This window comes from Felis catus, chromosome B3 (genome assembly GCF_018350175.1).
Source record: "Felis catus isolate Fca126 chromosome B3, F.catus_Fca126_mat1.0, whole genome shotgun sequence".
NCBI lineage: Eukaryota > Metazoa > Chordata > Mammalia > Carnivora > Felidae > Felis > Felis catus.
Genome location: NC_058373.1, coordinates 41,894,001 through 41,919,532, shown reverse-complemented (window position 1 = coordinate 41,919,532; position 25,532 = coordinate 41,894,001). Strand labels below are relative to the sequence as shown.

Here is a 25,532-nt window from a genome sequence, read left to right as displayed (position 1 = left end):
ACTTGATTCTGATACGCAGTCAACGTAGCAAACCAGTCCTGACTGACAGATTGGGGAGGTATGGGGACACAGTTGTGAAGTTCTAATTTTGTTTCTTCTTTTTCCTTTGCCTCCCCTCCTCTGTCCCTGAAATTACCCTCTCCTGGTCTTGTTCTCTGAGTGCCCACATCTGCTTCACCCCAGCTACCCAACAGCTCCTGGGTTCGTCCCCACTAAAGGCTTGACTTCTTCCTCTCAGATCCCAAAGTTGTATTTAGAAGGGGCCTTGTAAGGAATGACTCTGTGGCGATAATGGTGGGCGAAAGCATAGAGCCAGAGTGCGATGGGCCTCCAGGACTCTGTTCAGTCACACCACAGAGGCAGCTGCCTGTGGGGTTGAATGTGGGGTGCACAGAGGTAGGCCAGCTCTCCCTGATTAGACCACCCCCATTCTCCCCCCTCACCGCCTCAAAGTTGTCAGGAGAACGAGGAAAGGCTCCTCTCCTGCTTCTTGTCCATGGCCAGAGTGGCTCAGGGGCACAGCCCAAGGGAGGCTGGGGCCTGGAGCAGGGCGGTACAAACACTGCTGGGGAACTGACCCACCACTCAGCATCCTCCCCACCCCTCACCACGGCTCAGCCGCTTTCTCAGTGACCCAGAGAAGGAACAGAAGTGCACGCCCTCAAAACTCTGCTGGTGTTTGGGCCTTTGGGAGGTCAGCCTGCCCTACCCCAAGTCCCTGAGAGTGGGCGATTCTCTCCAGCCAGCAGCAACTGGAATGTGTTCCAGAATTCATCTGGACTCACCAGGGCACGGGAGATGAGGTGGACGAGGGCATCCACCTGAGGTCCCACAGCAGTGCAGTCCGGCTGACCTGATGCCATCTGATTAAGCCACTGAGAGTGAGGTGTTATGGCACCAGAAGCCAGCTTTAGGCTGTCATCCCAAATAATCCTGCCAGGTTGATTATCACTACTGTTATCCAATTTATGTGTTTCCATGAGTGATGTGCTGCATTCGATCCCTGTAGCCTTAAGTCCGTGGTATAGGCTGGACCGGGACCCATCCATGAAGCCCTGACTGGAGGTGTAGAGCATTAGACTGTAGACTTCCCCAGCCATCAGCCAGATAGAGGTGCGCGTGTCTACTGACGTCTGCCTGTGACCTTCTTGGCCTCATTTCTGCAACTGCAGAACCAAAAGAGCACTGCTGACCCTGGGGCTGCTCCCCCAGGATGCTGTAAAAGTGAACAGGTTACTGATGGCAAAGAACTGGCAGTGTCTGAGTGGAGAGGCTAATGAAGCAAACGCTCCCGTCAGGTCTGTTTCCAATTTCTCCTTTCAGTGAATATTTACTCATTGTCTACAGCGTGCAACAGCATGCCCCAGCTCTAGTGATGGTAATCTTCTGTGGGTCGTGGGTTAAGAGCAGAAACTCAGGATCCAGACCGATTTAGATTTTCATCCTAGCTGGTGACCTTGGGTAAGTAACTTCTCTATGCCTCATTGGTTGTGAATAGTTAATAATAGTACCTACCTCACAGGGTTGTAATAGAGAACAAATGAATTAACATCTATAAAAGGCTTAAAATTGTGCCAAGCACATAGTATGTGCCCAATAAATTTTCACAGTGAGGATGATTATTACACAGCATTCTCACAAAATGATCCCACAGAAGCTTATTTAATTTGTTTGGCATCCAAACCATATATAGTGTTTCCCTAACTTGTCTAATGATTTAAAAAAAAAAACAAACTAGCCAAGGCACTTGTTAAAAATAGATATTCTGGGACGCTTGGGTGGCTCAGTCGGTTAGGCGTCCAACTCTTAATTTTGACTCAGGTCAGGATCTTATGGTTTGTGAGTTCGAGCCCTGTATCAGGCTCTGTACTGTGTCAGTGTGGAACCTGCTTGGAATTCTCTCTCCCTCCCTCTCTGCCCCTACCCCACCTGTGCTCTCTCTCTCTCTGTCAAAATAAATAAACTTTAAAATTAATATAATATAATATAATATAATATAATATAATATAATATAATATAATATAATATAATATAATATAATATAATATAATATAATATAATATAATATAATATAATATAATATAATATAATATAATATAATATAATATAATATAATATAATATAATATAATATAATATAATATAATATAATATAATATAATATAGTGGGGGGTTTTTTAATACAGATTGGGCTCCTGACCTGAAGATTCTGATTCAGCAAGGCCTGGGTGGAGCACGTGACCCATAAGTGTAACAAGCAGCCCAGGTGATCCTAATGAGGAGTTTAGGGACCAGCTGCTCACCTGGGCTCCCCTGTGCTTTCCAGTGCTCACTCTGCCCGTTAACCTGAAGTGCCGAGGACGGGAGACTGCTTGAATTCGGAGCTTTGGGAAGGCTCACAATGTGTTTCCCATCCCATTTCCTCAGGAGAAGCTCCCTAGAAGAGGTGGGTGAAGCGGGGAGGGAGGTGGTTTCCAGAAGAACCGGAACAAAGGGAGTGTGCTGGGCTCCCAGACAAGAAGGCGGTGAGTCGTTGCAGGGTCAGGTCAGCAGGGGTGGAAGGGGCCACGGGTGCCCAGCGGTCACACACATGGCTGGAGCCTGGCGCCGCATCAAGAATCACACGGCTTCGGTCCTAGGCTGTACAGCCCCTGGCCAATCTCTCCAGGCTTCTGTGCTTTGTTAGACCACCTTTTTATGCTTTGGGTAAAATCTTGAGGTTCTAAAAGACTACAGGTTCCATTTGCCCAGAAATTCTGAACTAGTTATTGAATCATGTATTTATTTATTCAACCACATCTCCTGAGCACTCATCGGCGTTGAGAATATAGTTGAATAAGTGTGTCTGTGACAGCCCTCTCCATGGCTAAGCTCAGAGGCTTGGTGTCCAGAGGGAAGGGCATGTGAACAGATATTAACAATGCAGTGACAAAAGTGTGCCAATGGTATGCAACAAGGGCCATGGGAAACTCCAAGGAGAAAGGAACTCTCCTGGGGTGGGAGTGGGGGGTAGTTATTGCAATCTTGGAAGGCTTCTCAAAGGAATTGAGCCAGGTCTTGAAGGAAGAAAGTGCAGTCAGACTACCAGACCAAGAAACTGATGTTCTAATTTAAAACAAAAAAACTAGCTGGAGGAAAGACACCCAGGTGTCAAAGGGCACAGGTGTGGCCAGAACACAAAGGACTGGGCATGGGCTGGGCAGGGAGGTGGGTCTGGCTCCCAAAGATCCCTGAGTTTCACCCCAAGAGTCTGGACTTCAAGGACTTGGTGAACTGTCTCTAAAAGGAGAGCAAAAGAGGGCAGGGGCCGGGACAAACAGCCTGAATTTGGTTTGAGATGTCCAGGAGGCCGTTGGGTATAACAGTCTGGGGCTCCACAAAAAGGCCCAGACTAGACGCAGACATTGGGAGTCTCTATCACTAAGGAGGGAGTTGATGCTGGGGCGGGACACCCCCGTTGCCAGGGAGAGCACACGGTGACGAGGGGGGGGGTCTTCACTTCCATGGGAAAGCCAACCCCCCACCCATGCAGGAGCAGGGGGCGGTGAGCCCTGTAACTGCGCGTCGTGCGGTGACCTGCTTTACCCACCGTCAAATTCTGACCCAGTCTCTGCCTGAGGCCAAATTAGGCCCTGGTGTTATCTGCTAGACAAGTCTCCTCTGGTGAAGGAAGTGTGGTTTCATGGTCGGTTTAGAACTTCCTGAAGGGACCTTCAAAGCTTGGGGAAAAGCAGGGACCTATTTCTGTCTGCAGATCTCGATGAAGGAAGGGGTATGGTTTACAGCCCATTATCCCCAGAGCGAGCTGGGCAGGCAGGGAGGGGCCTCTCAAGTGGACCTTTGCTCCCCCGCCCCAAGGTTTCCCCCACCCACCTGTCCTGACACTTTGAACTCCGCCATCTGCGTCCCATTTACGATCCTCTCCAAGTGGGTAGGACTGTGTTACCTTGGGTTGGCTAAGTCAGCAGGTATTTATTGGCACTCTAGCTCTACTCCTTACACACTCCCCTAGCTTTCCACCTGTCACCTCTATTTAGGGATCTGCCACATTTGCCAGATGATCCAACCTCTTAGCTGTGTCTGGCATTTCCGATTGCCAGCAGGACCTTTATGGCCGAGAGATACTGTATTTTCGGGGTTAAGAACAAGAGCTCTGGAGTGTGAGTTCGGAACCCGGTTTTACTTCTTACCGCCTCTGTGCCCTTAACTTTTCTTTGCCTCAGTTCCTTAATCTGCAGGATGGGAAGAGGAGAGTACCGAAACTCATAGGGCAATGGCAGAAAGAAAATGACCTCAGCTGCCTTGCTCCAGAGCACATAGCCAGCCAAAGGCAAGGTTGGGGCTCAGGTCTCCTGGCTGCTTCCCATGTGCCTCCTCACATGGGCTTGTCTACCCTGCAGGAAGTTTCAGACACCTGCAGACCCTTAAAGAACAATTTAGACTCGGCACCAAAATCACCTGGGCCACTAATTAAAAATGGGGATTCCTGGGGCCCCCTATTAGGTTCCGATTCTATAAGCCTAGGGTGGGGCCCTAAATTACCATTTTAACAAGCATGTCTCTTCCCCTGCCCCCCTCCCCCCCCCCCCCCACCAGGTGATTCTAATTCAGTTAGTGCACTTTGAAAAACGCCTCTCAAGAGCCAGTCTCCCTCGGGTGCCTCCACATAGAGATGAAATCCTGAGAAGGACCCAGCAAAGCCCTCTGGCCCACACTGAACTGCACTTTCTGAGAAACACCCATGCTGGTGCAGTTACCGGGCATGGCTGCGGTCCCTTAGTGGTATCTCAGGAATTTGGTCACATTCTTTCAAACTCCCATCCTGAAAATGAATGCCATTCTTTCAGCCAAAAATACACCTGTACCCCTACAAAATCAGCGGGACATTTGACACCAGGATTATCATTCCACTGGGCGTTGTTTACTGCAGTAGGAACCCTGGAAGCTAGGGGGATTGTGGGTAATCTTACTCATAACACCTGCCTCCTCCATGGGTGACATCATCAAAGCCTCGTGCAGGTTAATACTGCGTCAGAAGCTTCTGTCCTTCCTTTCCTACAAAGGCGACTATGTGGCCCTATGTCTCTGCCTCTCACCCATCCCCATCCTCAGACCCCTTCCAGAAGAGGGAAATCAAAGCAGAGCAACCTGTGTGAAGAAAGAACAAGTATTTCGAAAGCAGTGTGTAGAGACAGTGGCAAGAACTGTAGTTACTGTGGGGCGCCGGGTTGGCTCAGTCGGTTTTAAGCGTCCAACTTCGACTCCGGTCATGATCTCACGGTTTGTGGGTTCAAGCCCCGCTTCGGGCTCTGTACTGACAACTCAGAGCCTGAGCCTGCTTTGGATTCTGTGTTTCCCCCCCCCCCTCTCTGTCTCTTTCCCTCCTCCACTCCTGCTCTCTTCCTATGTTAAAAAAAAATGTATCAAAAAAAAAAGAACCGCAGTTATTGCTTATTGAAGGGTTCTGGCTGTGTGGACAGCTATCTGCTGGGAAAAGAGAAAGCATCCCCCAAAATAGTTAAGTGGTCACATCTGAGATATCATTTCTTAAAAAGCTGTCATCCAGTCACCCAGCTTGAGGAGGATTTCATTTGGGAGAATTTTAAGAGCTCTGTTTACTTCTCAGCTTTCAGCTTTCTCTGTACCCAGGCCTGTGTCCATTCATTTCCATTTCCGAGTTATCACTAGGACACAGAGATAACAAGGTCTGCTGATCACAGTATGACTCTGGGGACTAAGAAGGTCTGTGATAACTGTCTTTCAGCAATCGGAAGTTGACCTTTGTCAGCAGTGTGGCCCACAGTGGGAAATACGTGACCTCCAGATCACACAGAACTGGTTCTAATCCCAGATCTGCTGGTCACTAGCTGTGGGCCCTTAGGTTACTTTTAACTCTGAGTCTCAGTTTTCCTATCTGCAAATTGGGGATACTCACATTGAATTTACAGGGCTTTGTGCTGATCAAAGGACATAGTGAAAGTGATTGTGCCGTTATTGAACTAAAGAAAAGAAGAGGAATTGCTTTTAGGCTAGGAGAGAGGGAAATAAAGCATATTTGACCAATCTAGCAGAAGGCAATAAAGCAGAGAAAGAGAAAAAGATACATTTTTTAATTAACTTGTTTTATTTTTCGTAACTGAATATTTTTTTTCTTTTTGTAAAATTATATTTATTTACTTATTTATGTTTTAATTTATATCCAAGTTAGTTAGCAGATAGTGCAATAATGATTTCAGGAGTAGATTCTAGTGATTCATCCCCTATGTATAACACCCAGTGCTCATCCCAACAAGTGTCTTCCTTAATGCCCCTTACCCATTTAGCCCGTCTCCCTACCCACAACTCTTCCAGAAACCCTCAGTTTGTTCTCTGTATTTAAGAGTCTCTTATGCTTTGTACCCCTCCTTGTTTTTGTATTAGTTTTGCTTCCCTTCCCTTATGTTCATCTGCTTTGTATCTTAAATCCCACATATGAGTGAAGTCATATGATATTTGTCTTTTTCTGACTAATTTCGCTTAGCATAATACCCTCCAGTTCCATCCACGTAGTTGCAAATGGCAAGATTTCATTCTGTTTGATTGCTGAGTAATACTCCACTGTGGGGTTTGTGTGTGTGTGTGTGTGTGTGTGTGTGTGTGTGTGTGTGTGTGTGTGTATACAGCACATCTTCTTTATCCATTCATCAGTCGATAGACATTTGGGCTCTTTCCATTCTTTGGGTATTGTCGATAGCACTGCTGTAAACATTGGGGTACATGTGTCCCTTCAAAACAGCACACCTGTATCCCATGGATAAATGCCTAGTAGTGCAATTGCTGGGTCGCAGGGTAGTTCTGTTTTCAGTTTTTTGAGGAACCTCCACACTGTTTCCCGGAGTGACTGCACCAGTTTGCATTCCCACCAGCAATGCAAAAGAGATCCTCTTTCTCCAAATCCTCACCAATATCTGTTGTTGCCTGAGTTGTTAATGTTAGCCGTTCTGAAGGGTGTGAGGTGGTATCTCACTGTGGTTTTGATTTGCATTTCCCTGATGATGAGTGATGTTGAGCATTTATAAAGTTACATACAATTAGAAAACAAAGTGGTATAAATCAATCAAATATATTAGTAATCATAACAAATGTAAACACATCAAACTCACCTGCTGAAGGACAAATATTCAGATTAGATTTAATTTTTTCCATTCATTAACTCAAGAAATAATTACTGAGTACCTACTATGTTCTAGGCACTGATCTAGGCCCTGGAATCCATCTAAAAGCTATTCACAAAAGACACGTCTAAATCCAGAGACAGAAAGGGGTTGAAAACAAAATAAAGGAATTAATATACTAGGAAGACATGTACTAGGTAAATATTAACTAAAAGCTGATTTAGCAATATTAATTTTTTTTTAATTTTTTTTTCAACGTTTATTTTTTATTTTTGGGACAGAGAGAGACAGAGCATGAACGGGGGAGGGGCAGAGAGAGAGGGAGACGCAGAATCGGAAACAGGCTCCAGGCTCTGAGCCATCAGCCCAGAGTCTGACGCAGGGCTCGAACTCACGGACCGCGAGATCGTGACCTGGCTGAAGTCGGACGCTTAACCGACTGCGCCACCCAGGCGCCCCTAGCAATATTAATTTGAAACAAAATAGGCCTTAAGGCAGAAACTTGGCAAGAAAGAAGTTCTTTGACAAAGGGAACAGATGACAAAAATTATAACTATCCTGAACCTATATGCACGTTACAATATAGCCTCAAACTACATAAAGCACAAACCTACAACATTATAAAGAGATATGGACAAGCCACAATCATAGTGGTAGATTTTAATCCCTTCTCCCAGAAAGTGAGACAAAAAAAATAGAAAGGATATAGAAGATTTTAACCACAGTTATTCATCTTGTGTCTCATAAATAAACAACTTTTCAAGTACATACTTACAGGAATTAATCATGTACCCAAGGCCACAAAGGAAATATCAAAAGACACTAAAGAATTGTTTTTATACAGGTCACATTCTGTGATGTCAGTGCAATAAAATTCTCAGTCAGTAAATGAACCATTTCCACACAAAACCCATGCATTAAGAAAATTTCTAAATATGCTTCTAAATAATGGGTGAAGGAAAGAATACTCATGGAGTAAAAAGATTTTATCACTGAATGATGATAAAATATGATACAGCATAGAGCAACATAAATATGGTCATTGCCCCCATGGACATCTTCAAAGCACAGGGGTATTCCAAAGGGGTTAAGGCAGCAGATGGAAGCCCTGAAAACTAGGGCAGGTAAACAGGAGAGGTAGAGTAGTGCTGGACAAGCTTATTTCTCAATACTTTGTTCTCCTTCCTGCTTTTGCTCATTTTGCTGTCTGTCTCGAATGCCTTTCCTCCCCTGCTTACCCTCCAACCTGCCTCCACATCCCAACCCTCATCTGGTGAATTCTTTTTCATACTTGAAGACCCAGTTCAATGATCATTGTCATTGTCACAGACTCAGCTTACCCTTGGCTCCCAAAGCATCACCTTTCTAGACCACGTTTTGATCACAGGTAGTTATCTGTGTACGTGTTTCTCCTTTACTAGCTATACATTCTAGACAGCAAGGGCTGTATCCTAGACATCTTCCCCTATGTAGAGCCACACACGGTGGGCGCTCAGTAAGTCTTTGTGGAGAGTCCCTTAGGGTCTTCATCTCTGACCTGTGTCTTTAATTAGCTGGGGCATTTCAAACGGTGGCCTGCCTGCCACAGCTGGAGGAAAGACCCCCATTCTGGTTTCCAGAAGTGTTCCGCAGAAGCTCCCAACATTTCTGTGCCAGAGAGAGCCAGAGAGCCACCTTCCTACCAGGTAACGGCCCTCACAGCTAAATGCAATGCCACCCTGAAGGAGACCACTTGAAAGGAGAGCCCAGGATTTTTGGCAGATTCCATATTCTAATCTGCCTCCTGGAAGTCTGTAAATTTGGACATTTGGCCCAAATTCTGTCTAGAAATTGGTACTCACCTGCTTTTGGAGAAAGAAGTAAGATGTCCCTCTGGGCAAGGGAAAACCTCTTTAAGGACTGTCATTTATCTCCCGGGAGCCGCTTGCCTCTTGTGAACCGAGTCTGAAAATGCAAATTATTTTTTGGAGAATGAGTATGGCAGCTGATGTTGCAACATCGCTCAGAATAATTTGAGAGTCATTCTTTTATTATTACTATCATCATCATTACCATTATTTCAACCTAGCAATTAGGTTAATATGATTTAGTCAGCATTTTCAGCAAATTGCTATGGCGTGAAGGAGTGTGTGTGTGTGTGTGTGTGTGTGTGTGTGTGTGTGTGTGTGTTAGGGATTCATGCTATCCTGTTTTAGGGGTTAATGCTTTAAGCACAAATATGTGCCCCAGGCTGAAACCTGATGAGTGATAGGGAGCCAGGGAGAAAGAAGGGCTCCTAACGATACTTTTCCTTATTAATATGAACGTAATCAACATGACTGCCTAGTAAAATATAACCCATATTATATAACCCGATCTGTGAGGCCACACCAGATCACACATGTACACATCAGCATCTCAGCACCTCCTGTGCATCCTGGCACTCTCTGTGGCTGAGCACCGTGGCAGCCCCAAAGAAGGCTAAGATGAACTTGACCTAAGCAAATGGAAGCAGCCCTTGTGGCTTGTCTCTTGCAGGAGCCGCTGCTTGATTTATTATCACATCCCCAATTACCCAGTGCTTTAACACACCTGGTAAAGCAGGGGGCAGGGGGCACGAACAGCATTAGATCCTGTCCACGGACAGCCAGGGAGCATCACCGAAAAAGTTGAAGTGTTGGCATCAGCAAGACCTGAGTGTGAATCTTAGCTCTGTGACCTTGCAGAGATTCCTAAACCTCTCTGAGTCTGTTTCCTCATCCACAAAATGGGGGCTGTAAACCTCTCCCCAGGGCGGTTATAAGTGTTAAATAGGATAAAATTCATGTATCACTGTAGGCACATGCATTTAGGCACTCAGTAAAGAGAAGCTATTTTGTTGTGATGGTCATTCTGTTCTCACGAATTCACGCCGTCTCGACCCTTGTTTCCTGGTTCCACAGTGCCTAGATCAGTGCCTACCCCAGGGCTCTCATGGTGCTTGCTGGCCAGGGCCTCACAGAACCTCCATGGCCAAAGGGACTGTCCTGAAGACATCCAGGAGGAGGCACCCCACCCCTGGGGAATCTCTGTCCTCTTCCCCCCGCCCCCCCCCCAGCCCTGAGAAGTAATTTGAGATGTCAGGCTGGACATTTCTCTCAAAGGACAATGTGTTTTCAAGCACTGACAGGGCGACAGTGTGCAGGCTGCGCCTGGACGCTCGGTGACTATGTTTGGGTCTCCCTTTCCTGGGAACCCCCTGTCCATCTGTAGTGTTCCTCAGTAGGCACCCACATGACAGGCCTCTGAACCCCATTATGCTTCATCTTTTTTGGAGACTGTGGCCAGGACTGAAAGACCCGGGGCCATCACTGCAATGGCAGTAACTCTGCCCAGAGGGTAGATCAATGATCTTGTCGATGGTTTAATCCCCCACCCTTAAGCTTACTTTTTAAAACTTAGAGGGGCGCCTGGGTGGCTCAGTCGGTTGAGCGTCCGACTTTGGCCCAGGTCATGATCTCACGGTCCGTGAGTTCGAGCCCCGCGTCAGGCTCTGTGCTGACTGCTCAGAGCCTGGAGCCCGTTTCAGATTCTGTGTCTCCCTCTCTCTCTACCCCTCCCCTGTTCATGCTCTGTCTCTCTCTGTCCCAAAAATAAATAAACGTTAAAAAAACTAAAAAAAAAAAAAACTTAGAAATAATAAACAGGGAGAAAATGGAAAAACTATAGTTCTACTCTCTGAAAACTTTTGCTAGCATTTAGCAACACCTCTCACAAGTCTTTCTCTAATACATATTTTACACAGTAATTATCATCCACGTATTTAATAGCCATGTGTATATGCCCTGCTTCTTCCATTTAATTGCACAGAGTAAGCATCATTTTAAAAGTCACATAATATTCCGTAAAGAAGGACACGCCATGATTTATTTACCCCAATCACCGGAACCCTAGATGACTGCCCAAACATTTGCTATGGCTTTTATAAATCTGTAAACACTTGCAAATGGCATTACGAAATAAATCAAGCTTTCTCTGCTTTGGCGGTAATTTCAGGAATTATTTTCTAGAAATGTAAGTTTAAATGTTGTACGCCTCTTGATACGTATTACCAAACTAATTGCCAAGAGACTTATACCAGTGTGTAAACCCCCAAACTTTGGTGTCCCCCCCCAAATCCCAGCATCCTTAGAGGATGCCTCAATTAAGCAGCAGAACACGGACTCCTCCATCAGTGTCGCTCCCATACTGCCGAGGACAGGAGGTGACATTAGGATAGGCACGATCAAAGTTTTTTTTCACGTATTGGCAAAACCGACATACCAAACCATCCATGTTTCTGTAAATGTCGTTATTTAGGACCTGGTTAAAATATGTGTGTTTCAGTTGTTCTGTTTGTCTGTCTGCAGTGTGTTGGGTTGAAGTAAAACCACTATGTCCTAAGAGTTCAGCAGTACACTGTTAGGACAGACGCTGTGACAGTGGCATAGGAATCCCCACCCTGGTCAAACAGGCGGAGCCCAGCCGTGCCCTTAGGACAAGGGCGAAGGAAGGAAAAGCGAGTGGGGAAAATTGGTTTCCACCCATAGGCCCACATGCCAATAACATGCAGAGACCCTTGGAGGGCTGAGAGTGAAGTAAAAGCAGCATTTTGTGTTGTTACCAGACACGATGCCCTTGACGGAAATGAGGGATCTGAGAAAGCGAAGTGACCGGGGCAGACGTGAGGGTACCAGACTCCACCACGGGGATTTCAGGCATGGGGAGGGAGGAAGAGACAAGAACAGGCGATTCGGAAGGAAGTTCTGTAAACCAATCAGACGGTTTCGCAAACTGGCCTTGAACACAAGTGTTGTCAAACTGTGCCGGAGCTGGGACCCGTTTCTGCTGCTGAAACATCCAGGTGTGTGGCAAGAGCGTGAGCTTCAGATCCTGGTTCTACCACTCCGTGCCCAATTCTGTAACTTTCGATGGGAAGAGTGACACTACTAATTTCATAGTACCAGTGGGAGAAAGGGAAGGGACGGGGGTATCTAGCTCGGTGGCCAGCGCACAGACAGACTGCAACAGAGGCCAGTAAGTAAGAGCTGGGGGGGGGGGGGGGGGGGGGGGGGGGAGGGGTGGGGGAGGGGCGGGGACATGTCAAGTGGTGACAGCAGGGAGGGAAGAAGAGGAGGATGTGATACAGTATTGAGTAGTGACAGTCCCGCTGGTGGTCTTACCACCCAGATAATTCTTGGCTCTCTGTCACAGGGCTCAGAGGACATCCTGCCTCTCCCAATCTCTACCGAAGGAGTCCCAGAAAGAAAGAGGTGCCTGGCAAGGGAATTCTATGTACCCCCTGACTTCCAAAGGGCTGGGACGGGTAAGTACTATTGAGAACCGATACTCCAACTGTAGTGGGCTGAATAGTGTCCCCCTGCAAAACTCATGTCCACCTGAACCTCAGAATGTGACCTGATTTAGAAATGAGGTCTTGGGGCACCTGGGTGGCTCAATTAGTTTAAGCACCAACTTCGGCCCAGGGAACAATGGCACAGTCCGTGGGTTCGAGCCCCGCATCGGGCTCTCTCGGAGCCTGGAGCCTGCTTCGGATTCTGTGTCTCCCTCTCTCTCTGCTCCTCCCCCACTCGTGCTCTCTCTCTCTCTCTCTCTCTCAAAAATAAACATTAAAAATTTTTTGGGGCGCCTGGGTGGCGCAGTTGGTTAGGCGTCCGACTTCAGCCAGGTCACAATCTCATGGTCCGTGAGTTCGAGCCCTGCGTCAGGCTCTGGGCTGATGGCTCGGAGCCTGGAGCCTGTTTCCGATTCTGTGTCTCCCTCTCTCTCTGCCCCTCCCCCGTTCATGCTCTGTCTCTCTCTGTCCCAAAAATAAATAAACGTGGAAAAAAAAAATTTTTTTTTAATTTTTTAAGAAGAAAAGAAATGAGGTCTTTGCACATGTAATTCGTTAAGGATCTCAATGAGGGTGGGTGCCAAATCCAACGACCGGTGTCCTTACAGGAAGAGGGGAGGACACGCTAAGACACAGGGAAGAAGGCCTTGTGGAGTTGGAAGCAGAGATCGGAGTTATGCTACCATATGTCAAGAAATGCCAGGAGCCACCGGGGGCCGAAGGCAAGGAAGGACTCTCTCCTAGAAATTTCAGAGCAGCATGACCTGAAATGTAGCAGCTCAACAGGAGCCAGAACCAGGGCCCTGACCCCCATCCGGGGGTCTTCCCTCACTTTAGAAATCCTCCAAGCCTTGGACGTGCGACTTTACATCTAGGTTAGGACCAGAGAAAGGCCCATTTTGACCAGGCCCCTTACCCCACTGTGCACATGTCCCTCCCAAAGAGCACTCGGTGAGTGGAGCCTGCTTCTCCTAAGAATGACTTACTGCCCAGTTGCAGGTAAGAGCTCCGACTGGTTCATCATCCTGAGACTGGTGAGTTTGCTCAACGGTTGGCCTAAGAGGGAAGATGCCAGAGAGGTCCCTCCTCCTGCTGAAACCAAGGGGCAAGAAGTTAATCCCCCAAAGGTGCTGCCACCTGCCACAGGATGTTTCATAGTAAATGAAAGATACACTGCATAAATCATGTATGCTCAGTACTTGTTGAATCAATGAATGTTGGTGGATAAATATCACTAAGCATTCCTTTAATAGGGCACAGAGTTATCTTTTTTTTTTTTAAGTTTATTTATTTCGAGAGACGGAGCGAGAGAGAGCGTGTATATGCGTTGGGGAGGGGCAGAGAGAGAGTGAGGCCAAGAATCCCAAGCAGGCTCTGTGCTCCCAATGCAGGCCTTGAACCCACGAATCATGCGATCATGACCTTAGCCGAAATCAAGAGTTGGACTCTTAACCAACTGAGCCACCCGGGCACCCCAGAGCACAGAGTGTTCTATTCTGCATGTAAATAATTGCTTCCAGGGGCGCCTGGGCAGCTCAGTCGGTTAAGCATCTGACTTCAGCTCGGGTCATCATCTCATAGTCTGTGAGTTCGAGCCCCATGTCAGGCTCTGTGCTGACAGCTCGAAGCCTGGAGCCTGCTTCGGATTCTGTATCTCCCTCTCTCTCTGCCCCTCCCCTGCTCGTGCTCTGTCTCTCTCTGTCTCAGAAATAAATAAAAACTTTAAAAAAATTTTTTTAAATAATTGTTTCCATTTGTTGAGCGCTTAACTATGGACCAAGTACTATGCTAAGTTTGTTGGCCAGGCCCCATCAGAAGCAAGCTGAACACTCTAAGCGGGTCATTTGAGGAGAGTTGAATAAAGGGGCTATTTGTAAATGTGTGGCCAAGTGGGGGGGACCCACAGAGGAGAATGCAGTACCCCAGGGTAGATGGCACAGAGCTCCCTGGGCTATGACTTGGGATCAAGGGAAGCAACTTACTGATGGTGCCCAACAAGCAAGGAGCCTGCCTTCAGCCTCATTCCTGCGCAGGATCCACAGGGGCAAAGGGAAGGTAGCCTTGCCCTCTCAGAATCTGACATGACTGAGGCCATTTAATTTTCACAGCAGCCCTGTGAGACAGGTACTGTTATCAGCAGCCCGTTTCAGACACAAGGAAACTAACGGTAAAAGAAGAAATAACTTCTGGTAAATAACTTCTGGGTCAGGATTTGGACCCAGATCGCTCTGACTCCACAGACCAGAGTTTTTCCATTCTCACGTATTGTGCCATGCGTTGCCATGAAATTAGCAAAATGAATTGGTTTAAAAAAAAAAAAAGATAACTCTAACACTGGATTTTCTCTCCCCCTTAACTTTTCATATCAAATATATACTTTTCTTTGTCGTTTGGGGATGGGAAAACTAACTCATAAAGTAACTAACTGGTGAGCACCATAGAAACATGTTAAATCACTAAACAGTGGGGACCTGAATGTTCTGTTATTCAGAAAGAAAAGAGAGAAAAGATGAAAGAAGACGTAGGCTGTGGGCACCAGATGGATCTTGGTGGTCGGCAAGCTCCCTCCCCTCCCTGTGTGGGGAAGACTAGAGAGGTCAGCTGAGTGGAGAGCCGTGAAAGCCATGAGCCAAGAAAGCGCTTCAACCTCACACTCTACCATAGGTACACTCTGCCCTCACCAGCTGGAGCAGCCTGTCCAGGCTTTGGCCTTCGCTCATGCTGTTCCTTCTGCTTGAAATGACTGGAAAGAACAAGTTCTAACACGGCTCCAAACGCTGCACGTACATCTGATTTCATCTTTGAAACAACCTGTTAGATGGGTCCTGTTACTACCCTCAGTCGACAGCCGTGGGAAGTGCAGGTACAGAGCAGTTGAGTAACCTACCCGAGAACTCACAGCTAATAAGTAGCGGAGCAAGAATTCAAACTCAAGGAATCTGATCCAAGCCCTTGTTCTTTTCTGTTGAACTCTACTTTCTAGAATGCCCTAGCCACTTCCTCCCAGCCTCTGTTCAGTTCCTTCCTATGGATATCTCAGAGGCCTATAGCTTCGGGGTGCTCAAATTTTTCTGTCAAAAGACTTAATGTCTGAGGACAAGGAATAGGTGCTCCTGGGGTCTGGAGCCATACCCTTGAAACTGTCATGTAGGAAAAATCTCTTTACAGTCTCTTGTTTTTAAAAATTCACCCAAGGGGCATCTGTGTGGCTCAGTTGGTTAAGCGTGTCTTAATTTTGGCTCAGGTCATGATCTCATGGTCGTGAGATCGAGCCCCGCGTCCTCAGCAAGGAACGTGAAGCCTGCTTAGGAATCCGTCTCTCCTCTCTCTTTCCCCTCCCCTGCTCGTGTTCTCTCTCTTTCTCAAAATAAGTAAACTTTAAAAAATTTTCATCCATATTTTATCCTCTTTTACATAGTGCTTTCATGTATGCTTGGTTGTTAAAACAATATTTTTAATTACTTACCACCGAGTAAGCTGATGCTCCAGCCGAGAGGCACCAGGCTTATCCTCTGACTTCACCCAGCCCACCACGCAAGCCCCACACCCTCCAGGAATATGAAGCCCCCCTTAGTCCCAGCATTGCTTCCTCAGGCGAACCTGCCTTAAGTCTGCTCCACCTGGCTGAGCTAGGAGCCTGTGCTCACCAAGCCTTCAACACCTCTCATTTCCAGAAGAACTGTCAACTCTCCCATCCCTCAAGATGGTGACTCAGTCCTTCCTTGAGTAATTCAGGCAGCTGCCCTAAAGAACTGTTAGTTCCAAAAGGCGCCAGGCAGAGCAGGCAAGAAGCCAAGTGCTGCCCTGCAAAATGATGTGACACCATGAGGAAGGTGGAAGAATGCCCCGCCCACTAAAGAAACATGGTGTTTCTCAGGGAAGAGCTGCTAAAGGTTTATCAGCCAGCTCTGGGTGCGGGCGGGGGAGCCATGATTTGTGAGGTTTGCCAGTGTCCGTGGTGTAAAGATTCCCACCATGGCCAAGGTCAAGCTACCAGGGTGATGTCACTAAGCGTGGAGTTGGACAGTGATACTCAGTAATACACATCCGGTATTCGGCCGCACAGAATCAGTAGATGGAAGTTACTTCAAGAACGTAGATGATACTAGAGTAAAACAATTAGAAAGTACTGAATTTTTAGTATTGTCTTCAGTCTGATATATTTGCTTATTTTATACGGTTTGCTACTTCTTAATGGCAACGCTTAACAAGCAGCTTGCAAAATTCCTAAACATGTATCAGTCAGCTCTTATAAGCCAGGATGGGCTACCTCCGGCACACCACTGAATAGCTGGATTTCTCTTGCATGGCTTAAACAACACTGTCTCCCAAAATTAATTGTTGTGTCAGGGAGAAATGTATAGTCATAATTTAATGTCACTGCTAGATCGTAGAACCCGTACCTATGGGGCTCACACTGATGGGAATATTAAAAAGAAATCCAAAGAGGGGCGCCTGGGTGGCTCAGTTGGTGGGGCTTCCGACGCTTTATTTCAGCTCAGGTCGTGATCTCACCATTCGTGAGTTCGAGCCCCACGTCAGACTCTGTGCTGACAGCAAAGAACCTGCCTGGGATTTTCTCTCCCTCTCTCTCTCTGCCCCTCCCCCACTTGCTCTCTCTCACTCTCTCTCCATTTCTCTCACACTCTCTCCAAAAAGAAAAAAAAAACCACTTAAAAAGAAAAAAAGAAACCCAAAGAGAAGGATCCTTACTCACTGCCAACTATGGGCTGCAGGACTTAGAACTTCTCCCTCTGTGGTCCTGGTTGGTCTCTAGGACTTGAGCGGCCCTGACAGGGATTGGGGAAGAGAAGATGGCTGAAAGGGCAATACTCCAGAATGAATGTCCTAGGGCAGGGGTATCAGAAGGATGGATGTTAGGGGCGCCTGGGTGGCTCAGTTTGTTAAGCGTCCAACTCTTGATTTTGGCTCAGGTCATGATCTCACGGTTTGTGGGATGGAGCCCTGCATCGGGCTTCTGCTCTGACAGCACATGGAGCCTGCTTCGAATTCTGCCTGTCCCTTCTCTGTCCCTCCCGTGCTTCTGCTCTCTCTTTCCCTCAAAATAAACTTTAAAAAAATTTTTAAAAGAAGATGGAAGTTAGAAACTTCTAGTGGGGAGGGAGAGAGGATTCCCAAAGGAGTTGGGTGGAGATTTGAAGACCTGGACTTGCCAAAGTGTGGGAGAACTTCGGGGTTTGACGAACCAGGTCAGGTTTAAGGGGGTGTCAGCGATAGGCTTATTTTCAAGTGCCTTTCCTTTAAGATTCAAGGGAAACTTGGGACACCTGAGTAGCTCAGTCAAGCATCCAACTTTTGATTTGGGCTCAGGTCATGATCTCATAGTCCGTGGGATCGAGCCCCACATTGGGCTCTGTGCTGACATCACAGAGCCTGTTTGGGATTCCCTCTCCCTCTCTCACTGCCCCTCCCCTGCTTGTTCTCTGTCTCTCTCTCTCAAAAATAAATAAACATTTTTTAAAAAGATTTGAGGGAAAGTTTAACAAGAAACTTGGCTTTTCTTTCCATATGTCATAATTCCAACTTTGGAACCCTTCAGTACAGAACTCAGGTCATGCCTGTTCAGCCTCATGTGGCTATTTTAGGAAGCCCAGCTAGATGGAGTAGCAAAGGAATATTCATCTAGTCACTGGCCTCAAAGAAGAGGAACCATTAGCTTCTCAAGCATCCAGGGAACGACTCAGGGTTCATGGAGGCAGAGCCACCAATACCAGGGGAGGCTCTGAGAGGACAGACAGATAACCCAACCTTCTGCCCACTCCTGTAGATTAGTGGACACTGCCTTCTGAAGGATGTGGGAGGGGCCCCCATGTCTGCATAGCATCTCTGACTCTACCTAGCACACAATACCATTGTTGCTGTCCTTGATTGCTTCCTTTCTTAGATCTTACACTCTTTGAAGGGAAGAGAAAATGTCATTCCTAGCACAGACTTGGTATGCAGTAGGTAGTCAATATATGTTTGAAGGTATTAGTGAGATTCCCGAAGGAAGTGCCTTCTTCAGTCTTCTTATAAGAAAACCCAGAACCGCTGGACCAGAACCAGCCATGAGGCAGACATAAGCAAGTGAGAGACGCTGACCCAGGAGCTCACAACCAAATGTACTAGTCAATGAACAAATGTCATGTTTGGCCCCTAATGAGCTCAAGGCACTGAACTTGGTACGGGGAGAAGACAGGGCGTTTCTGGAGGAAAGGAACTGTGTCCACCGGAGGAGATCAGACGAGTCCAAGATGAGTTCATGGGCATCTCTGTGAGGTTGGGTGACTCACCTAAGGTCTCAGGAGCAGGATGAGGATTCTGCCCAGGCTCCTTGCTCCTTCACCAGTGCTGGCCACTCCCCCCACCCCCTGCCCTCTGGACCAGGCAGAAATGCTGGCAGGATCCCCTTCATCCAAGGAGACTTTGCAGACCTGTGGTATTGTCGCGGGGCTCTCCTGGGGTGGTGGAGGTGGCTGGAGGGAAGAAAGGAGGAAAGGGGAAATGAGGCAGCCCAGGGGAATCTGGAGGCTGGAAAAGACAAGTTATACCCGGGGAAATGCATCAAGGGTATGGGTGGTGCTCCGGGTTGGGTGGGAGAGTAAAGTGACACAACGCCGGAAAGGCAGCTTGAGGCTCGGTAGCCCAGAGCCTTGAGTGCCCAGCTCAGAATCTGGCACTTCACAAATCAGTTTCTTCATTGGAGGGAGTGAACATTCACTTGTGTCATTATTCAATTAAGGTCTCTCTCTCGCACTACCCTGTAAGCCCCACAGGCGGGCTGTGCCTGGTTTTGCTCACCAGCGTTCCCCCTGTGCCTGGAGAAGCGCCAGGAATGGAGCAGGCACTCAGTAAGTGTTCATCTAATGAGTGATGTGATTTTCAATGTGTACTTCCAGTGTCAGATTCCGAGGCAGCCTCAGGAGCCGGGGAGGCGCCAGGCCTAAGCAGCACTTCCTCCTCCGGTCCTCTGTATGCAGAAGGTAGCTTCAGTATCTCATTCAAAGCAGGAGTTCCTTACCTAAAAAACAGAACAAGTTTGGCTCCCACTGGAGCGGTGTCCTCTAAGGCCCTCACTGCCGTATCCTTGTGGGCATTGCCAGTGGCCAAGATGCAGAGGTCTGTGCGTGGCAGGGCCAGACCATGCTTCCCTAGGTCAGTCTGTCTCTGCTGCTGGTTGGACCGGGACATTTGTCCCCTTTGGAGTTCAGGACCTGATCCCCAAAGAGAGCCTTTCCTCTGCTATTGCCCGAGGCCCCAGGAGAATGACTTTGTAGTTCCTGCTCTAGCCCCGCAGGCCCAATGTGCTCACCTCCTCAGGCTAGCAGATGCCCTGACCTTGCTGGAAGGTCACCCCCAGACGTGCCAGCCCCCTCCAGCTCCCTGGATTTTCCAGACCTAGAGCGGCCAAGTCAGTTGAAAAGAAAAAAAATATATATCCTCCTTCCATGCCCAGACTCCTCACGCTTCAGCTGGGGAAGTGCCAACAAAAATAGCATGATGCCATCCCCTGCACCACTGATCCTGTTAATCCCTTTTCTGCCAAATATTGAGTCTCGGTTTTTATATAAAAGTGATTTTATTGTCAGAGGCTGGTTAGAAGCCTCTGAGGGCTATGCTGGGAAACCTGGCGGTGTCTTTGATGTGTAGGGTGATGCGGAGCCCTCAGCCCCCTGAGCCCCAACAAGGAAAGAAATGAGATTTGCAGAAGGCCGGGAAGCTGGAGGAATTCTGTGTCAGACAGTATGCTTTACCAGTGGCATCTGTTTTGGCATTTCGCAACCAGCACACCTCTGCAAGGCAGCCTGCGGGAGAGGATTTCTCAGCCTCTAAGGGACCTGTGAGGAACACCACATTCCTCTCTGGACCACCCCCTTTCCTATCCCCACCATAAGGAACAGTGTCCCCTCTGCTGGGGTGCCCTGCCCCCACTCACACTCCCATCACCAGGAATCCCAATACCAATCTATTCTAGAAGGGCTGCTTTCAATAGGTGAGGTGGACTTGGGGCCAGGAGGTGCAGGTGGGGGGCTCAGCTTTGGGCAACGCTGGAAACTTAACCTCTTGGGGATTAGTTCCTCTTCTGTAAAAACAAAAACATGAACACCTGCCCTACCTCATATATGACCACCAAAATGTCTAAGTGAAATCACGTAATTTCCAAAGCTCTACGTACTATGAAGAGCCTTGTACTTAGACCAAGCATCATTACAAGTTGGGTAAAGTACAAGGGGGGCTGGGGGAGCAAGGGAGTTAGAGGTATGTGCAAGGGAGTGATGCTAGTGAAGAACCATGGAATCTAAGACAGAAAGGAAGGGAAATGAAGCCAGGAAGATACTGATGGATAGCAAGAAAGGAGTGGACCAATAGGTCTGGGTTTATGATGAAAACAAAGAATTATTGTAGGAAGGCTTGAGGAAGTAAGCTTCTGTATGTATGGGAAATGATGGTCAGAGAGTGAGGTGCTGGGTTTGCTATTTGGGAGGTTATGCCCTTTTGGGTATTGGGAAGTGAGTGGGTAGCTGAGGTATGAAAGTGGTCTTGGCAATGAGGTGCAGACTGGGAACCTGGAAAAGTCATCCTTGTGAATGATGAAGGCCCGGGGATTATGAGGGAGTTGGGGTGGAAAGGGCGTCCAGGAGCCCAGGAGCCAAGGTGGTTGGTGATGGAGTAGGTTGACCAGGAAGCCTGGAGAACATCAAGGAAGGGGAGGGAGCTGAATGGTGTGATTCTAAAGGAGCAGGGGCTTTCACAAGATGAAAGAGAGTGCAGGAATGGCTTGGGGAGCCAGGAAGATTGCAGACTGATCCTGTGACTCTGAGGAAGGTATATATGAGAATGGCAGTCCCCACCTGAGAGGACAACAGGCTGAAAGAAGGGAACATTCCAGAAAAAGACTGAGGGTACAGAGGATTTGCTGTCACGGAGCAGTGAGGGGATAAAGGGGAATAAGACGGGGACTGAGGACAGTGAGAAGATGAAGAGAGTAGCGTGTGGATGGAATCTGGGAGCCGGTGGGTACAGGAAGAGGCCTGGGCTGCCGGCTGAGACTGTGGAGAATGGGGATGGATATGATTATGTCATCCCTGTGGTCTCATAGTAGGGTGAGGACTTGAAGCTGAGAGCTTCATACAATGACTTGGCCACAGCGTGGGTCTGGGCAGGCCAGCCTCGACCCAGCAATTATCTAAGAGCTGCTTCCATGGACCTTGCTCAGTGGGTGGTATTCTTCAGACCTCTGCTTCAACCAGACTTGGGAGAAGGGATAGTGGCCCCACAGGCTGGAGGCGTGGCCCGACAAGGGCCTGGATGAGTCCTGAGGTGCAGCCCGTCTCTGCCACTCTTTGATCTCATGCTTCACACATGTCCCGAGGACAGACCCCCAGCTCTGAACTTGAGGCTGTTCTCATTGCTCGGTCTCTAATTGCAGCTAGCTCTACCAGGTGTGCAAGTGCCTTGACCACAAAATGCTGAGAAAGGAAATGGGTACCCTGTCCTTCCCCAAGGTCTGAGCACAGCCACCTGAAGCCGCCCCCAGAGGCACACACAAGGGGGCCTGAACTGACAGGAGGGAACATACAGAAGCCCCTCATTCTCAGGGCTCACAGCAGACTGTGGAATCAGAGATCTTGAAGCTAGAGGTGATACTGCTATTTCTGCTGCAAATAATAATAGCTAACATTTATTGGGCGCCTTCTGTGTGCAAGGCATATTACACGGCCCGGCTCATTTATTCTCCACAGAAGCTTAGAGAGGTGATATTCCCACTCTTGCTTTTATGGGTGAGAAAACTGAGGCCCACAGAAATGAGGAACTGGCTAAGTGGTGGGGACTTGACCCCTGTGCCACAGTGACCTGGGTTCCAAAGACTTTCTTATTCAGAGATGAGAAAACTGTAGGTCCAACAGGGGACATGACCCATCCTAGGACACTCAGAAGGTCAGAGTCTCCTGAGTGCCATCCCACATTTCTCTCCATCCTACCGTGCAGAGGCCACTTGGAGCATCTGTCTCTTCCTCTATCCAAAGGACCTTTCCCACCATGTATGACTACTCTTATTTGGGGTGAGATGTGTGGTATCCAGCCTCCAACAGAGTTCACGGTGAATCTCGTGTCTAGGTATTCCCCCTGTGGGAAGCTAATAGGATGTTATACAAGTAACAGTGTGCTTTCTCTCAAGGAAGCCAGCTACCATGTTGTGGGGACATTCAACCTACGGAAAGGCCCACGTGGAGTGGAACTGAAGCCACCTGTCAACCACCAGCACTGACTCGGCAGCCATCTGAGTGAGCCACCGTGAAACCACATCTTCCAGCCCCAGTCAAGGCTTCAGGTCCTGCAGCCCCAACATCTTGACCTCCTCAAAGACCCCAAGCCAGAGCCCTTGTCTGGTATTTTCACCGTAAGTATCTTGGCTACGACCATTTTTGCACATAACTAATTAGACGTAAAGCAATTTTAATGTAAAAGATTACATACAGAAAATAAAAGAGGGACAGTCGTTAAAAGGACATAATGAAACATGAAAAATGAATAACAAAATTTTGTTAACGTGTATTTATTTTTGAGAGAGAAAAAAAGCGTGAGTAGGGGAGGGGCAGAGAACGAGACAAAGGATTCAAAGCGGGCTCCACGCTGATAGCAGAGAGCCAGCCCAATGGGGGGCTCGAACTCACGAACAGTGAAATTGTGACCTGAGCCAAAGTTGGACGCTCAACCAACTGAGCCACCCAGGTGTCCCAACAAAAATTTTAAAGCTTCATTGTGAAACGCAAAATAGTTAAATACATTTAAAATGCATATAGGTTTATATCAAATCTGTGCAAAAAAAAAAAAAAGGTTTTATTTTATGGATTTTATCTAAACCCTTATCTTCAATGTCTTTCATTTATAATGTGTTACTTTTTTGTTGTTTTAGTTGTTGATCCTCCTCCTTATTCACCACACACTTTCTTTTTCTTGCTAAAATCTCCTTCTTCATTAAGAGAGGTACCAGTTTCCGAATACTAGGATGTGTGTCTGTAATCGAGTTTTGAATTGTTTGGGACAGCCTTCTACGCTCTTGTTTGCTTGCAACTGTCACGTGTCCGTTGATTGACATTCCAAAGTTCTATGGGAAATGTCGGTTCAAAACTCTGTGCCACTGCATAAAGCATTACGAAGGCGGAGATTTACATAATGTGAAAACAGGAGTAGTGGCGTCAACGGGGAAATGAAACCAAACTGTCCACCAGAGATGAAACTAACAAACTGTCAAAACAAACTGTCAACCAGTTATTTTTTTTCCTTTACAGGAAAGTTGCCCTACAACCAATGAGTTATCTGGCAAAAATGCTTGTGGCTTACAGTGAAACCACCTAGAACTGCCGGAACAACCGAGCTAAGCCATTCCTAGATTCCTGACCTACAGAAACTGTGAGAGATAATAACTGTTTATTGTTTTCAGGCATCACATTTTGGGATACTTTTTAAACAGCAACAGGTAACTAATACAGGTGTGCAGACCTCTAACTGGCTCACGTATCAGGATTTGGTGAGATTCTCCTTGACATTTCTACTCTTGGAAAGTCCTTCATCTTTCTTTTTTTTTAATGTTTATTTATTTTTGAGAGAGCGAGAGACAGAGACAGAGACAGAGGATGAGTAAGGGAAGGGCAGAGAGAGAAAGGGAGACACAGAACTCGAAGTAGGCTCCAGGCTCCACACTGTCAGCACAGAGCCCGATGCGGGGCTCAAACTCACAAACCGTGAGATCATGACCTAAGCCAAAGTCGGACGCTCAACCAATTGGGCCACCCGGGTACCCTGGAAAGTCCTTCATCTTGAGAAAGGTAAAGAGAAGCCACAGTGCCTCTCTGTCTGCTGTGGAGCCAGGAATAGAGACTAGACAATGATGCTGCCCCTCTAGCTCTCAGGTGTGCTAGCTGACAATGCTTTGACTGTTTTTACCGGGAGTCAGCACAGTGTTCCTTAAAAGGCCAGAGAGAAAGTATTTGAGGCTTTGCAGGCCACATATGATATTTGCTACAGTTGTCCAACTCTGCTATTGTAGTGCAAAACCAGCATTAGACAATACACAAATGAACAGGCATATTCCGATAAAGCTTTATTTATAAAAACTGGTGAGTGATTCATGGGTCATAGTGTGTAATCCCTGGTTTACACACAGGGAAAACACAATCCCGGAAGGTCTTTGCTCTGACAGGCTTGCAGACATGGAAGGACATTACTCATAGAGGGAAGGCCATTCCTGAACTGCCCATCCCTGGGCCCCAGTGATTGCCTTAACCTTGTACCAGGAGGCCAAAATATTTGACATCTGTTACAAACACAACTACATATGAAAAACAGATAAGGGAGGTCAAGGTTTGCTGAGAATCTGAGTACCTGTCACAGCTATTATTGAGGAGATGTCCATACCTGCTGGAAGTTCCCTTTTAGCCCCAGGAAAGACTACGTACCTTAATTGGTTACTGCTTTCACACAGATTACATACTTTCTTTCTCACCTCTAATTTTTGTTGTATAGAAAATTACTTCAAAACTTAATGGCTAACTCACATGGCTGGCATGAGGCTCCTTGAGTGTCCTCACAACATGGCAACTGGCTTACCCCACAGCCGCCTATCCAGGAGACCGGGGGGTTAGAAGCTATAGTGCCTCTATGACCTAGCTCTGGAAGTCACACGTGGTCATATATACCGTATTCTATTGTTCACATAGGTCAGCCCCGATTCAATGTGGGAGGGACAATAATATCAGGAGGCAAGAATCATTGGGGGCCATCTTGAAGTCTGGGTGGAGCGAGTGGGTCTTGAGGTTAGTGCCACACTAGAGTGATCACTACAACGAAAGCTTACCCACTTAAGTTTGGTGAGGAGGAGCAAATAGATGGGACACTATCACCTGTTCAAATCTATATAAGCCTCAGTCTTGAGGCACCAAGGCTCAGGTACCAATGGTTATGAGTTTTAGCTACATTTGACCACAAATTTTCAGTGGGGTTCCAAAACCACCATCCTTGATG

General features: G+C 47.4%; 1 long non-coding RNA gene across 3 annotated transcripts in view; it reads left to right on the top strand.

Moving 5' to 3' along the window:
* The window catches only part of LOC123385903, a 126,739-nt gene extending 102,589 nt beyond the window's left edge, over nucleotides 1–24,150 (top strand). The window contains exons 3-5 of one of the 3 annotated variants that reach the window (XR_006599160.1): nucleotides 12,365–12,476; nucleotides 22,691–22,908; nucleotides 23,801–24,150. This is a non-coding gene — a long non-coding RNA (uncharacterized LOC123385903). Of the gene's footprint in view, nucleotides 1–12,364; nucleotides 12,477–13,114; nucleotides 14,053–22,686; nucleotides 22,909–23,800 lie in introns of those variants that run through there. The other 2 variants (XR_006599158.1, XR_006599163.1) reach the window with 2 other exon arrangements.
* The last annotated feature ends 1,382 nt before the right edge of the window (nucleotides 24,151–25,532 follow it).